The sequence below is a fragment of the Taudactylus pleione genome, unplaced genomic scaffold, assembly GCF_031769625.1.
Source record: "Taudactylus pleione unplaced genomic scaffold, aTauple2 ptg000004l, whole genome shotgun sequence".
Lineage (NCBI taxonomy): Eukaryota > Metazoa > Chordata > Amphibia > Anura > Myobatrachidae > Taudactylus > Taudactylus pleione.
The window spans coordinates 8,473,151-8,490,740 of NW_028284407.1; positions in this window are offsets into that span (position 1 = coordinate 8,473,151).

A 17,590-nucleotide genomic window follows, 5' to 3' on the forward strand; every position below is an offset into this window, starting at 1 on the left:
TTTAAACATAATGTGCGTTCCTTTTAAAATTATAAATATAATGTCCCTGGTGGTATACTAATAAATAAAATTTGTGCTACCTTTATTTTTGTTTTAGAAATACTGTATTGCCACTATTATTATAGTAATCAATCATTTTCTTTCACAGATTCTGCAATGTAGTGTAATTTTGTGAGACCATCCCCCGTTCCCACTTCCCGTGAATCCCTGTGCTACTTTACTTTCCGCATTTTTCCGGACAGCACTTCTGTCCATGCTACCCAATGGCCCGTCCCTTCTGCATTTACTCTTACAGTAGCTCAATGATGGTGACTGTACCCTACCCCCATGGCAGATGGCTGTGCTCAGAAGCAGTGGGTACCTACCAGTCATCTGCCAGGCAGACCAGTCTGACAATCCATGTAACGGTTCATTTTTACTCACTGACAAGAAAAAGGAACTTTTCAATATTGTTACTGTAGTTTGCTAATGCTGGCAGTGCCAGCCCCATGCCTAGGGGTATCCAAGCCCGCCTGGGCCCGGCGGAGATTTTGGGCAGGCACAGCCGGGGTACCTGCTGCTGGCTGGGCAGAGACTCTGTCAGTTGCCACTGCTGCTGCACAGCGTCCCTGATCGGAGCTCAGCTGACAGCTCCAATCGGGCCCAGCAGCAGCAAACAGCGAGCGGGCAGCACAATGAGACCACGCCCCGTTCTGTAAGGCCACAAGTCTTTTCAGGATCCTAAAGGAGGTGGGGGGGCACCACCCAAAATCTTGCCTAGGGCACTAATTTGGCTAGGGACAGCTCTGAATGATGGTAATGTTTTTATTATTGATAACGATGTTTAATCCTTCAAAATGTACTAGGTGATGGAAAGGAAGAACTGCTGTCTTTCTCAAATAATAAGTAATCTGTAGCTCAATCATTTGCAGGATATTGAGTCATTAAATCACCTAAGGTAACGTCTAGCGAGTATTCCATTTGGGTAATTTGAGATGGAAAATTAACTGGGTATGGTTATATATATGTGTCTCCCCTAATGCTGTAATATCTTCTAATATCACATGCAGCTCAACTCTTTATTGAAAGTCATGCCTCTGCTATGTTGTTGCACAAGAATTCTGAGTATCCTAAGCAGAATCATTTGGAATTCTTTTTAGCACTATGCAATAAATTACAGTTAAGATTGTGAGGATCTGCTGTAATACCAGCTATAGATGACAGGTGGCAGTACACAGTCAGAACTAGCAACTGCCCACTCTTTTTCCCTTACTGCATTTAGCACTTCTGCTAAAGGTCAAGTCAATTACAACTAAGGGACCTCAGCTGTATGCAGCCTCTATAAGGTCTCCACTTGTACAAAGCTTTCATTAACAAAGTTTGGAATTATGTTTCTCCATTGATGCTTGAAAGAGACTTGTTTTGTTTGCCTATTCATTGATTTCAACTTTATCCCTCATTCTACTTTCTCCAATCCATCAACTTTGGTATTCACCTTCAATATGCTGCCTTCTCCAATCCATTGACTTTTGCTTCATCCCTAATGTTTCTACCATCTCCAACCCATCAACTTTGGTTTACTCATTTAATATGCTACCTTCTCCATTCCATCAACTTTGGCTTCATCCCTTACAATTATACCTTCTCCAGCCCATCAACTTTTGCTTCATACCTAATATTTCTACCTTCTCCAACCCATCAACTGGTTTTCTCCTTCACTATGCTCATTTCTCAATTCCATTGACTTTTGCTTCAACCTTAATGTTTCTATCTTCTCCGACCCTTCAACTTTGGTTTTCTCCTTCAATTTTCTACCTTCTCCATTCCATTGACTGTCTTCATCCCTTATGATTCAACCTTCTTCCATCAACTTTGCTTTTGTCCTTCACAAATGTTACCTTAACTCATCAACTGTGGCTTCAGGCCTCACAACACTACAGTCTCCATTCCGTAAACTTCGTCTTTGCCCCTCATGATTCTACCTTCTCCATCTCATTGATTTCAGCTTTTTCCTCATGACCTGTCCTCTTAAGTACCAAGTAGTTTAGCTGGATGTGGTGTGTCTCTGATAGCTCCACCAGCCAAGTGGTTATCCTTTGGGAGTATTGTGCAACAAATTATCTTTTGAAACCTTTTGTTAAGTTATTAATCTCAGAACCACAAAGAGGTCAACTTTCAGCATGACACAGTCTATACATTTGCACATCTGCACCTAAATTTCCAACAGTAAGATGATGCTGCACCTAGATTTCCAACAGTAAGATGATGCAGTGGAGTAGAAATTTAGGAGTAGTGGCATCCTTGCAAGATATGGATAAGGCCCATTATGAGCCTAGTTTTGCAGAACAGTGCATACCTAGTGTGATGTTGATGATGAAATACATACCTATTCAATATAGTCATAAATGGCCAAACAGTAAGAAACATGCTAGCAGTATCAGAATAATGTATAACAATTAAGTCTTGGTTGCCTATAACTACAGTATGAATAGAATGGCTGAAAGAGGAGATGTCAATGTTTTTGGATTAGGGGGATTATTGGGGAACATTTTAAAGGAGCTTCAGTGATCAAGAAAGTTGAACTAATGATTCGGGAGCAGCTGTGTCTAAGGTGAAACTCTGATGGTAAAACACTATTATTATTATTATTATTATCATCATCATCAAAAGGCCAATGAAAATGCATACTCCATGATTGTACTATCTGTGCGTTCATTTTTAGTGCAAGCAAATATAAATTTGTTACAAACAATGCATTTAATTCAAAGTGATCTGACAACAACTCTACACAGCAGACTATCATAGCACCCACAGACATGGCAGTGCAGGTTTGCAAATTCAAAGGATCAAAGAGCACAGACAATGGACTATAAAGTAATATAATTAAGTGATATGTATCATTCTTATAATTCACTTTTCTGTCTTGAGTGTTTGTTTTTTTTCAAACAGTGAAGAGTTCTGATGTTTGTTTGTAATATTATTAACTTCCTACTGCAGTATTTATTCCTAATGGAATGGGTGTCCATGCAGGCCTGGGTGCTGGTAGAGGAGGGGGATGTGGACACAGGAGGAGGCATGGCCTCTAGAGTATTAGTTTAGTTACTTTATATGCTCTGGTGGCATGACCAAGGAATTGTGGGTGCATAGCTATGCCTTGCTGCAATCCCAGGCCCCTGTAGAGACTCTGGCTCAGGTAATTATTGCCCACCCCTCGTTCTCAGTGCCCTTGTTGGCATCTTCCAGAATGACAGCATCACCATTCATAATGGACGTATGGTTGACCGATGATTTGATGAGCATGACTATGATGTTATCCATATGTCATGGAGATCTTAGTCACTGGAATTGAACCCAGGATCGCATTTATAGGATATTTTGGAATGACACCTGAGACAACGTTTCCCACCAACATCAGCTCTCAGTTAAGTGGTTTACTTGGGTAAGAATGGCGTAGCATCCCTCGAGTACAATTCCAGGCATCGGTAATCTCAATGCCATGGTACATTGGTACATGCATTTACAAGATGTGGATGCCCAATGCCCAATTTAGTGGCTTTACATTTGTTTTTACATTTTTTTCCCCACGACCTATGACTATTTCTTTTGAAGACATGCACAATCATAGCTTCATGAGTCATTACACTAGTTAGATAGTCAATTCAGTCTTTTTGTACATTAAACAATATGGTGGATCGAGAAATAGCTTATTTTCAATATCAGGTTTATTTTATGTGTATTAGATAATTATGTGTATTTATAAGTGGCCTCAATTTATCAATGGCTTGTTGTGCCAAATATTTATCAATAATACTTGTACAGATTCAATCTGGTACTATATCATAAATGACGAAATATCTAAATAAAGTATGCTTATTTCCAAAAAGTGTTAATCCTATTTGAATATGCTTAAACTTCATGCATAAGACCTTTTGATTTTATTAAAAAAAAAAGTTCACAATCCTTCAAAACTAATTTAATATAATGGTGTAAGAAAATTCTCATTCTGTACAACCTTGGGAGCAAAATTTAAATATCACTTTTGACTAATCCGATTCATTATTTTAGAATTTTGAAGTACAAGGTTCTCTGGAGTTTAAAGTGAATACAGAACCCAAGCATTGATTTGATTTGACAGTATCATAGCTGAACAATTGATACCAAGTATGTCTAAGTTCACATCTTGCTCATTAAAAGTGCTCATCCAGTTGCCCTTTGCCCTTTGACCCCATGAGAGTATAGGGAAGAGACTGCTAAGTACTCTTCTGTTTTCTACGAACAGCTGTTACCAGCTTAACTATAACCAACTGCAAAGCTTATTAGTTATCTCTGCCCTCAGAAACAGAAGATACTGTATTTTAGATTTAGTGGGGTAAAATGCTGGTAAAACATGGGTGGACTTAATAGACAGTAATGGGTCTCATGTATAGTTGGACGCATATTGCGCCAAACATACTGTCGTAAAATGTGTCTGAAAAAAGTAATGTAATCATTGATGCCACAATCATTGGTTATCTTTTTTTGCATTCAATCAGTGACATACTGTAACCGTTGTTATGTCATAGCCCAAACACCATCCTCAAGGCATCCTAACAGTCCAGGTTTTAAGAATATCCAGGGCAAAGTACAGATGATTATATCAAAATGACTGGGGTACTAATTAATTCACGTGTGCTCAATTATGGATATTCTTAAATCCTGGACCATTACCTCTTTCATAAGTGATGTCACCAACCAGGATATAATAACTCATGTCACCTTTTATTCTGTCTCTTTGAGATATCATCAGGTGAAGCCCATTGGGATTTTGTATCTGATGTTAGGAATGATAAACATTCTGCTGTCACCCATTTTGGGACCTCCCATTGTAATGTTATGTTTGATGGCACCTATTGTGATGTCATCATCGAGATCATCTATTGGATGTCTATCATTGCAAAATAAACCAATGTGCTGCCATCTGTAATTTCACCCATTTTGATATCATGTATTCCGATGACATCATGTAATATAACATCACCAACAGCATCTGTAATTTCATAATATACCCAGTATCCACTATGTTGTCAGTGGTATCGCCCTTTGTGATTTCTTTGATAAGGTTAGAAACGATCCAAAATAAAAGATGCAGGACTGTGCTTTTTCTATATTAAATGGTGTTATCTGTCGGCATACTGTGCTGCCAAATATGGTGTAGATATTTTCCAATTCACAGTTGCAAAATGAAAAAGAGGGGAGGAGGGGGTTTTGGCACAAAAAGAGTCAGATATTCATAGTGTTTTGTTATTTTACTATTATCATTATATTATGCTATTGTAATGTCACCCATTTTGTAGTCTCGATTTGTGATATAAGCAGTCATTTACTCTAAGGGGTATATTTACTAAAAATCGCTTTTGGTCGAGATTGCAATCTCGGGTGTGTTTAGGCTTTTTTTCAACTTGCAAATTTACTGAAGACAAACTCAGGAGAGATTTCTCTATTTACACTGAAATACTAGGGTGAGATTGCAAACCCGATTAAATACACCAGACTCGAGAGTACTTTCACTGAAAAATATACAACTCGGGAATTTGCCAAGAATCATGATTACAATCATGAGTGTAATTGTAGCAAACTCGGACCTAAATAGAAGTTTCAAATAGACCATCCCCTAAGATATGAGTTTGACAGAAACATACACAGATCAGTGTGATTTGTGTATGTTTCTGCCTCTAAACACTACCTAAAGGGTTCATTTAAAAAAAAAAAAATGTAGGGTCCCCCCCAAAAAGCAGAAACAGACCCGGGCACCTGAGCAAGTCCTGGTTCCAGAAATACAGGGTTTCCCCTGTATATTAGGAACCAGCACTGCACTGCTGAGTCAGTCCTGGATTATAGGGGGGAAAAATTGCGTAAGGTACTCCCTATTTTGAAAACCAGCATCGGGCTCAAATCAAGCCTGGGTGTAATACCACAGCCAGCATTATCACCCCTATCCGGGGATCTTAGGGGAGATGGGGACCCCCCCTAATAAAGGGGTCCCTCCTCTCCCGAGCACCCCAGCCTTAATCTGAGTTTATGGAGAAGGAGACAGAACATCTAGCAGCAGGTAAGTATGTGTGAGTGTTGTAGGTGTGCAATAAAATGGTAAAATCTACAGTGTGTGCGTTCTGTCTTTTTTTAACTCATTTTTTTACAGCGGGAGTATGGGTGCCGGCCGCCTGCTGGCACTTGTAGTTCCACTGTAAAAAACAATAGTTTTCATTCTAATTTCACCACTGTTACCCCTGCACCCACTGCCCAGGGGTGCTGGGAAGAGCCCCGGGCTTCATCTTAAGCCTGGGGTGCTCGGGAGAGGGGAGGCCATTTTATTGGGGGGGTCTCCACCTCCCCTGAGATCCCCGACTTGGGCTGACCAGCTTGGGGTGATAATGCATTGTCATGTTATCAGCGATGCCACTCATTGTGCCACTCGTTGTCATGTCATCAGCATTGCCACTCATTGTCATGTCATCAGTGATGCCACTAACTGTCATATCATTAATGATGCCACTCATTGTTATGCCATCAGCGAAGCCACTCATTGTGCCACTAATTGTCATGTCATCAGTGATACCACTGTCATTTCAATAGTGATAGCACTCATTGTCATGTCTATAGCGATGCCACTCATTGTCATGTATCAGCGATGCCACTCACTGTGCCACTCATTGTCATGTCATCAGCGATGCCACTCATTATCATGTCATCAGCGATGCCACTCACTGTCATATCATTAGTGATGCCACTCATTGTCTTGCCATCAGCGATGCCATTCACTGTCATATTATTAGTGAGGCCACTCATTGTGCCACTCATTGTCATGTCATCAGCGTTGCAACTCATTGTCATGTCATCAGCACTGCCACTCACTGTCATGCCATCATCGATTCCACACATTGTCATGTCATTAGTAATGCCACTCATTGTCATGTCATCAGAGATGCCACTCATTGTGCCACTCATTGTCATGTTATCAGCGATGCCACTCATTGTTGCACTCATTGTCATGTCATCAGAGATGCCACTCATTGTGCCACTCATTGTCATGTTATCAGCGTTGCCACTCATTGTCATATCATTAGAGATTCCAATCACTGTCATATCATTAGTTATGCTACTCTCTGTCATGTCATTAGTAATGCCACTCACTGTCATATCATTAGTAATGCCACTCACTGTCATATCATTAGTGATGCCACTCACTGTCATATCATTAGTGTTACCACTCATTGTCATGTCATCAGTGATACCACTGTCATATTATTAATGATGCCACTGTCATATTATTAGTGATGCCACTCATTGTCATGTCATCAGTGATACCACTGTCATTTCATTAGTGATGCCACTCACTGTCATATCATTAGTGATGCCACTCACTGTCATATCATTAGTGTTACCACTCATTGTCATGTCATCAGTGATACCACTGTCATATTATTAGTGATGCCACTGTCATATTATTAGTGATGCCACTCATTGTCATGTCATCAGTGAAACCACTGTAATTTCATTAGTGATGCCACTCACTGTCATATCATTAGTAATGCTACTCTCTGTCATGTCATTAGTAATGCCACTCACTGTCATATCATTAATAATGCCACTCACTGTCATATTATTAGTGATGCCACTGTCATATTATTAGTGATGCCACTCATTGTCATGTCATCAGTGATACCACTGTCATTTCATTAGTGATGCCACTCATTGTCATGTCATCAGTGATACCACTGTAATTTCATTAGTGATGCCACTCACTGTCATATCATTAGTGAAGCCACTCATTGTCATGTCATCAGTGATACCACTGTCATGTCTTCAGTGATGCCACTCATTGTCATGTCATCAGCAATGCCACTCATTGTGCCACTCATTGTCATATTATCAGTGATGCCACTCATTGTGCCACTCATTGTCATGTTATCAGTGATTCCACTGTCATGTCTTCAGTGATGCCACTCATTGTCATGTCATCAGCAATGCCACTCATTGTGCCACTCATTGTCATATTATCAGTGATGCCACTCATTGTCTTGTCATCAGCGATGCCACTCACTGTCATTTTATTAGTGATGCCACTCATTGTCATATAATTAGTGATGTTACTCACTGTCATTATATTAGTGATGGCGCTCACTGTCATGTCATTAGTGATGCAACTCATAGTCATGTCATTAGTGATGCCACTCACTGTCATGTCATTAGTGATGCCACTCACTGATATTTTATTAGTGATGCGACTCACTGTCATGTCATTAGTGATGCCACTTACTGTCATTTTATTAGTGATGCCACTCACTGTCATTATATTAGTGATGGCACTCACTGTCATGTCATTAGTGATTCCACTCACTGTCATATCATTAGTGATGCCACTCACTGTCATTATATTAGTGATGGCACTCACTGTCATGTCATTAGTGATACCACTCACTGTCATGTCATTAGTGATGCCACTCACTGATATTTTATTAGTGATGCGACTCACTGTCATGTCATTAGTGATTCCACTCACTGTCATATCATTAGTGATGCTACTTACTGTCATGTCATTAGTTATGCAGCTCATAGTCATGCAATTAGTGATGCCACTCACTGTCATGTCATTAGTGATGCCACTCACTGTCATGTCATTAGTGATGCCACTCACTGATATTTTGTTAGTGATGCCACTCACTGTCATGTCATTAGTGATGCCACTTACTGTCATGGCATTAGTGATGCCACTCATTGTCATGTCATTAGTGATGCCACTCTCTGTTATGTCATCAGTGAAACCATTGTCATGCCATCAGTGATGCCACTGTTATGTCATTAGTGATGCCACTCATTGTCATATCATTAGTGATGCCACTCACTGTCATTTTATTAGTGATGCGACTCATTGTCATGTCATTAGTGATGCCACTTACTGCCATGTCATTAGTGATGCCACTCATTGTTTTTTTATTAGTGATGCCACTCACTGTCATGTTATTAGTGATGCCACTCTCTGTCATGTCATCAGTGATGCCACTGATATGTCATTAGTGATGCCACTCATTGTCATATAATTAGTGATGCCACTCACAGTCATTTTATTAGTGATGCCATTCACTGTCATGTCATTAGTGATGCCACTCACTGTCATGTCCTTAGTGATGCCACTCATTGTCATGTCATCAGTGATGCCCCTCACTGTCAGAGTGTAGTAGTAGATTAACCAGGCTGAACTGGGTTGTTACTTGATAATAATAAAGCACTCTTCTTACTTGGTTCTGTAGTCCAGGACACTTGAGTGGCAGATCTTGGCAGAAGGATTTATCAGGCTTGGACTGGGTCTTCTCTGTAGTCAGGGAGCACTCTGATGACAGCACCAGATACAGACCGAACACCGGAATGGATGGTATCTGTGGATTAGTCTGGAACGGAACCAGGGAAGGAGGAACAGCTGTATACCTGAGCAGAAAGGTGGATGCTTTGCACAGGCGTAGCACGGATACAGCACACTGGGACAAGCTGGGATTACCTGTGCAACTTGAGATGCTGATTATATTGAAGTAAAATAACATGGAAAGTTAGAGCAGCAAACAACAACAGGACTGCACCAGCAGGATATCAATATGACTGTAAACGGAGCATAGTTGCACTTCACTCAGAAAGGACTGAGCTAGACATTGTACTGGTAATGACTGAGAGCCAGCAGCTGGAATATATACCCCGGGGTTAGCCTGGATTGGATGAGCAGTGTCAGATGGTCCACGCAGACTGAGTGGACCATCTGACTCAGACTGAATATAGATTGGCTTGGTTGGTCAGGTGATCGAGACAGCAGTACTTTGGGGCTGGCTAGATGTGAACTGCGGCCTAGCAGGCTGGAAACAATTGAGCCTACATTTCACTGAGAAGACAGGGGATGCACGGACCGAGTTCAGGGAGCGAGCGGCCTGGCCACAGGAGTGGTAAGTGACCCAGCATCAGAGGTAACAAGCACAGGTTGTGACATCATTGTCATGTCATCAGTGGTGAGGGAATTACCTAAATATTCAATTACATGAATTATTACTATGTCAACAGTGATGTAATCAATTTATATGTTATTGGTAGTGTCAACCATTTCCAGTTAATCAAATGTCCCAGTTTCATAGTGGCACACATAGTATTTTACATGTTTCTTTCCAGAGGGAGTGTGACCTCCCGAATTTGACCACGCCCATAGTGTCTCCTGGACCCCCGTACCCTACAGATATCTTAAAGTCCCTGGCTATGTAACCCTTCTAAGGTCTACAGCAGGGGTTCCCAACCATGGTCCTCAAGGCAAACTAACAGTCCAGGTTTTAAGGATAGCCATACTTGAGCACAGGCAACTTAATTAGCACCTCAGTTATTTTGATTAAACCATCTGTGCTTTAGCATGGATATCACCAAAACCAGGACTGTTAGTGTGCCTTGAGGACCGACGTTGGGAATCACTGGTCTACATCTTGGTTCTATGAAGCTCATTCAGACCCACTCGCTTGATGAGTTCGCTCGCACCCAACGTATTCAAATCCAGCGCACGCCCAGTAAGGCAGGTGATCGCGTGGCAAGGCATTAGCACACCCACTATGTCTTGGCATGTGATCCCTTTCAGTATGCAGATGCCCACCAGCCTGTTATTAGATGCCCACTTGCGCACGTCATCTCCAGGAAGTGCATGAAGCCATTGGTACGAGCACCATCAGATGCGATCGCAGTGCTTGAGGTTGACCATACCCTGCCGCAAGCACTGCGATCACTTCAATGTGAAATTCAACCAGGTGACGTGTACAATGACGCTGCCTGTTAATTATGCACGCCTCTGAAACGGCATTGAGACACTCAGGCATGCCTGCGTTCGCACATCCACACCCCTGTTTCTAGTCGCCTGCCCCTGTTACCACCCACAAACGGCCACTCCTGTCACTCATTCAGATGGCTGTCTAACGCTTCCCGATCTTTCACAGTGGTTCGTGCGAGCTCACTGCGATGCATACGTATGCGCATAATGCGAGCCATCGGCAGCTACGAGCGAACGCTTCTTAGCGAGCAGGTCTGAATCAGCTCCTATGTTTCATACCTGCTATGTGGTGGAAGCTAGTTAATATTGTTACTTTCACCCTGGCACAGATGCTGGCAAATAAAAACAATTAAAGCTTTATTGTCAATCTCACATTACAAGCCTATTTTCATGTACCCCATTATCAATCTACTACACAGACCACAATGCAATCTCTCACTCCCATTAGTGCCTCTATGGTGAATCTGTATCTTTCATAAACAGTGCCATACTGATAAAGTGAGCATCGCTTTGGCCTGGTTTATAGGCATGAAAATATCTAATACCCAGGAACTAATTTTATCCAGATGTTACAGAACTGGTACTGACAATACTGAGGTCTGCCACAATGTACATGGAAGCTTCTGAAAGGGCAGAATATAAAGTAACACCAAGTGCCTGACTTTAATAGGTAGGATTTTTGTAATTAACATATAAAAAGATTAGCATTAACTCTTCCTTGACTACGCAACTATCTGTGTGTGCCAGTGTAATTAAATTACAAATCAGACGTGCATCTTCTGAGAGTCTCTTTCGGTGCATATCTGTTTAAGTTCTAAAATAGTTCATACTTTAATGTTCATCGTACTTGTTACAGCCACTTGAACATTCCCAGTGTAACATATTTATCTTAGGTTTTATGTAAAACATGTAGTATTACCTTTTAAGCTTGTGTATAAAAAATGAAGAGCTTTTATATTTATTTAATATTTACCGAATTCTGTACTATAAACAGACCATATTGAGTAATAGCGCAGGATGTCTCCCAGAAGCGTACTTAGATAAAAGGCACCATCATTTTTTTGCTCATACAGCAGGGAAAATACTATACCAGTTCAATAAACAAGTTGTAAAAATGGTTTTATGCAACATTAAAAGGTAACATTAAACATAAATTACACAAGTTACTGAGCTGCCTTGGTGCTTTCTCTATCATTTAGAGCAATTATTCTTCGAATCATGATATTGTGTAAGCCAGGTATTTAATAGAACCACTTTTTATTTTAGGAATTAGGAATTTTATTTTAGGAATAAGAACTGTTTCTGGGTTATGGCTTGCCAAGATTCCGTCCAGAATTTTAAAAGTGCCCCCGCTAACACCTTGCGAGACCATTTGCAAAATGAGGTACATGATGATAATGCATTTGCCAATAAGCGTACAACCATAGAATAATGAATTCCAACTTTTAGTTGTTTTTCTAAAATATTGAAGAGACTTTCTTTTATGCAACACATATGTACATTTTAATCTCTTAATTACATTTGTGTTTGCGGCTCATGTAGATTTGGATTGTGTCTATTTTATTTGCTGAGTGCAGATTGAACCCTGATTGAACCCTGTTGATCAGAGGTTCTCAACTCCAGTCCTCAAGTACCCTCAGCAGGTCATGTTTTCAAAATTTCTATCTATGGAAAAAATGGGATAATTACTGACCCACTCACTTTTGCATTATTGAAGAAATCTAGAAAACATGACCTGTTAGTCGTGCTTTAGGACTGCAGTTGAGAGCTACTGCTGTAGAGGATAGTACCTAAATTAGCTTCCATTAGTGTGGTTGCTATATAATATGACATCACGGCCATCTATTGCTTAATGGACATTTCCATTCAGACTAAGGGAAAGGATTCCAGTTTTATTTTTAAAGGTGAAAGCAACTCACGTTCTATAAATTTAGTGAGCATTTTGCTTTCATATTTAATTAAAATTTATATTGTAAATGTGATTTTGGCATTAATTAAAATTTGTTGACTCTTATCTGTTGTATATGACACTTCGGGGTAAATTAACTAAGAATCATGTTTAACTTCTAAACCAAATCGCTAGACATTGCCAGCAGTTTAGAAGGTCAAATCACGAATTTACCAAGGCACGTTTTTGAGTGTCTGTTTTGATTCAATGGTCGGATTGCCCCCTTTTCAAAAGACTCCACTGTCAAATAGAAGTATGAATGTCAATGTGCGGCAGATTCAAAGCACTGCACAGATAAGTATGATATGTGCAGGCTTTGTTGTGTTAAACAGTAAAGGAATGGTTAATGTTAAATAAAACAATGTGTTGGGTCCCTCTTCAAAACCATACCCAGCCCCGGACCTCTCAGCCTGGTCTGCTACTAGAAAATCGGGGAAAAAACCTTCAAGGGGTTCCAATAACCAGCACCAGGCTGAACAAGCCTGAGGGGCTTACACTATAGCAGGGAGACACACAACATGGAGACCCGTGGCCATAGTGTAAAACCAGCCCCAAACTGGTCAGCCCAAGACTGGAAATCCACAGAAAGTCAGGACCACAAGTAAATAAAATGGGGCCCTTTCTCCCGAGGATCAACCATCAGAGCTATTTCCAGCATCCCTGGTGGGAGCGGATTCAACGGTGTAAAAAATAGATGAAAACATTGTTCTTTATAGTGGGACTACAGGCTCCAGCAAGCTTGCCCCTCAATCCTGCTCCCAGCTGGGCACGCACTTTACAGAGTACTGTACCTAACGTGAAATGTTCAGGTAACTCCCTTTCAATGTCAATGAAGTCCATGGAGAAGTGCTGATTGGCTGAAAGAACCGTGGGAATGGTTCTCAGCCAATCAGCGCTTCCCCATTGACTACAAAGGGAATGACCATGTGTGACCCTGTCATATAGCTTTAGGCACTATTTTTTTGAAATAAAGGACTTCCCTATTCGGTGTTCGCATTCTGTCACAATTTTAATATTTGCTTTACAGTGAAATTATAAGTGTCATATGCTCCATAAGTGCAGGCATGACAGGGCAGGCTTGTTGGGACCTGTAGTCCCACTGTAAAAAACAATATTTTTATCTGTTTTTAACACCAATTAACCCTGCATGCTGGTTTTTCCACCTATTTACCAGTACCAGACCAGGCTGAGAGGTCCTGGGCTGGTTTTGTCTTTTTGGGGGGGGGACCCCATGTCATTGTTTTTATAACATTAACCATTTCTTTACTGATAAACACAAAAAAAGCCTGCATGATCATACTGATCTATGCAGTGCTTCAGCCAAACCCACTGCTCACAAGCAGGTCTATTTATTTCTTCTATTTGTGATGTGATTTTTGTATGGGTTCTATCAGTTTTAGCAACACAAACCTTAGTTAATTAAAGATTTCTTTTACTGTCTATGTAAAAGATTCCATGTTTGATCCAATGGTCTAATGGAGTCTTTTCATGTCTAAAGTCAAGTTTTTGATGCAAATTCCAGTCGGTTTTGACTTTAGTAAATCTCCAATTTGCAAAATCGTGTGGATACGGCAGATAAACACCAAATCGACCCTTAGTAAATTTACCTGTTCATTTCATTAATATATTGTGTACAAATAAGGTACAAGTATTAAGTAAGGTATAGAGTTACATTTGCTACTAACACTGGCAAGCCACACCTCTACACCATCATGGGGTGGAAGAATGCACGCTTGTTACTTCTAACGTAAAACTGGCACAATGCTAGTAATGGATACATCTTGTCACAGCAACATTTGTCTGTGCGTCATTTTTCCTGGTTCATAACTGATCCTCTATATGTTTTATTTTTCCCAATTACACTGAGGCATAGTTACGTATAGCACCTCCCAGGGCTGATGTGATGGCAAGTCCAAACACAGACATACATCCATTTTGGATGTTTCAAGGGTGGCAACTAGGCAGTCATGGAACAGATTTGTCTTGTGGCAGTGTCATGGGAGTGTCATTGGTGTGTAGCCCGACCCCTGTGCTTGTGTGAGGTGTACAGACAGAGATGGGACCAGCATGGGGTGGCTGCAAGTACCAATACTAATGATAACACTGCAGCTGGAAAAACAGTGGACGAAGTGATGCATGCGCATGAAGCCACAGGGATATTCATATAGACAGACAGATGCTCATGTTACCATAATATATTAAAACTGGCAGTCACAGGCGTTCACATGTTGGCACTATATGTCCGACTCAGAATCAGGCCCTTTCAGAGGCATGTTGGAAGCGTTAAAAGAAGACATGATCTGAGATCCCTTTGAATCACTCAATTTTGAAGTCTTCGTTCATAGCTAAAAGACATTAAAATAAACAATACAATATATGGGAACAACCATATTCACCTTAGTTCTAACATGTACAAGCTGTTTCAAACTTAAATGACAATAATTTATAGTATTTACTTTGTACTTTACATTTGAACAATTGTTTAAGATTAAAGCTTGAGTTTAAGTTGGAATTCCACATTTGCAGATTAATCATATTATATAGTGTATCCATACGTGATTACTATTATCTTTTAGTATGAAGATATCACAATAGTTCTTTAGCACCATCCATAGGTAAACAACAAACAGGATTACATGGTTATACAGTGAACAATATAGACAGATACAGACAATAATCAAATTGACATAGATACATAATTACAACCTACAAAAATGCATAATAATAATTATATAACCAAATATGAGGAGAGGACCATGCTTAGATTCTAAAGGATGGTAGGGTGGATACAGAGAGGGAGTGGGGAGTAGAACAGTGGAATTAGGAGGAGGTCTGGTGTCAGTGAAAAGGTGAGTTTGGGTTTTACAGATGTTATGTTTCAGGTACCATTGTGCCCTCCAACAGAAGATGGTCAATAGAGAGTTGGAAATGTGGGAGAGGACAGAGAATGAGAGGTCAGTGGTGGACATATAAAGTTAGTTGTCATCAGTGTATAGGTGCTATTGAAGTCTGAAGGAGCTCATGATAACTCTGAGAGCAGAGGAATAGAGGGAGAAGAGAAAGGGACCAAGTACAGAACCTTGTTGAGCACCAACAGGAAGGAGAAGAGGAGGGGAGGTGGAGGTAGACATGGGATGAAGAATGTGTGAGTGAACAGATATGAAGTGAACCAGTTGAGTGAGATGTCATGAAAACTAATGGAGGGTAGGACTTGTAGGAGGAGAGGGTGGTCAACAGTGTTGAATTCCATAGTGTGGTTGGGAAGGATAAGCAGAGAGTAGATGCCATTGGATTTAGAAATGATGAGGTCACTGGTGATGGCAGTTTTCATACAGTGGAAGGATCAAAAACTGGACTAGGGTGTTGGGTATAATCAACTCAATCAAAGAGCTTGGATTCAAACGGGAAGGAGACAGATGGGGTAGTAACCAAAAATAGCTTCTGAATTGAAAGGGTTTCTCAAAAGACTTTGGCATGTTTGAAGGGTGAAGCAAGGTACAAGAATAAAGGGATAGGTACACAATGTAGGCAAGGTGGGAGCAGGCATCTGCATGGAGAAATAGAAGACAGTGAAAGGAAGTGGTGTCAAGAGAGCAGATGGGATGAGAGGAGAGCATGAGCTTTGAGCTTCGAGCCCTGTGACAGGGAGGTAGGAGAACGAGGTTGGTAGGCCACGTGGATGAGGGGGAGAAGAGACAGATGTGAGTATGTGGTCACAATGGATAGGTTTAATTTTGGGGGTTAAGTGGGAGAAAAAGTCAGTACTGTATCTGACAGAGCCCAAGAGTCAGAGAGGTGGGTAAAAGGAGGTAGTTAAAGGCGGGGAAGAGGCAGTGCAAATTTGATGACTTGGATGAGATGAGAGACTTTAGGTAGGAAAATACAGAGCTTTAGGAGAAGATGAATTTGAAATATTCTAAGACAGTAGAGCATAACTCTTTCCACAGGAGCTCAGCAGAGTGAGAGCAATTTTGGAGATAACAGGTTAGAGAGGAAGGTTGGGGGATATCAACGTAGACTAATTGTGAAAGCAGGAGCAGCAAATTTAAGTGCAAATGTGAGACCATGGTCATAGAGGGAACAGTTTGGTCATGAAAAGAGGTAGGGTGATGAGGGAGAGAAGAAAGACCAATGAGGAGTTGATGGGATCAAAGACTTGCTGGTTACTCTTTTTTTTTAATCTTATAATTTTTATTGAGTTTTCGAAACACACCCAAACAAAATAATAAAAGATACAAGAAGCTAATATTATCAGCAGGCATAAAATATACAACACATAATAGTGCTCTGATTGAATGATACACATATAAGTAGCATAAATCATGGTAAATAACAGAAATATAGACCATAGCCATCTCAAACTGTGTGGATGTTACCGCAGGGACCCATAGGCGCCATCTGAGCCCACACAGTCTAAAAGCTATATAGGATAAATTATATGAACAGACATATTGTCTAGACATTATATAATCTACACAAAATATCACATATCAGAATAAAATGCAAAAACAAAAACCATTCCATGCCTGCCAAAATATATAAATTATAAAAATATATAAAGTACCTATCCCTCCCAAAAATCCCAAATCAAACCACCCTTAAACCCCTCACCCTGTATGACCTACCCCAATCTAGGTATACCTGGATCCCCTAAACCCTTAACCCGTTACTAACTAACCAAATCTAATCTATCTAAAAAAAAACACTCCCTACTGAAAATAATAAAACAGGGGCAAAAAACTGGATGTCCCTAAGCTAGTGGAGACCGACCCCAGCCCACAAGGCCTCCAAAATAGATTAAATCAAAAACAAATCCTTCCCCACTCGACATAAAGACAGAA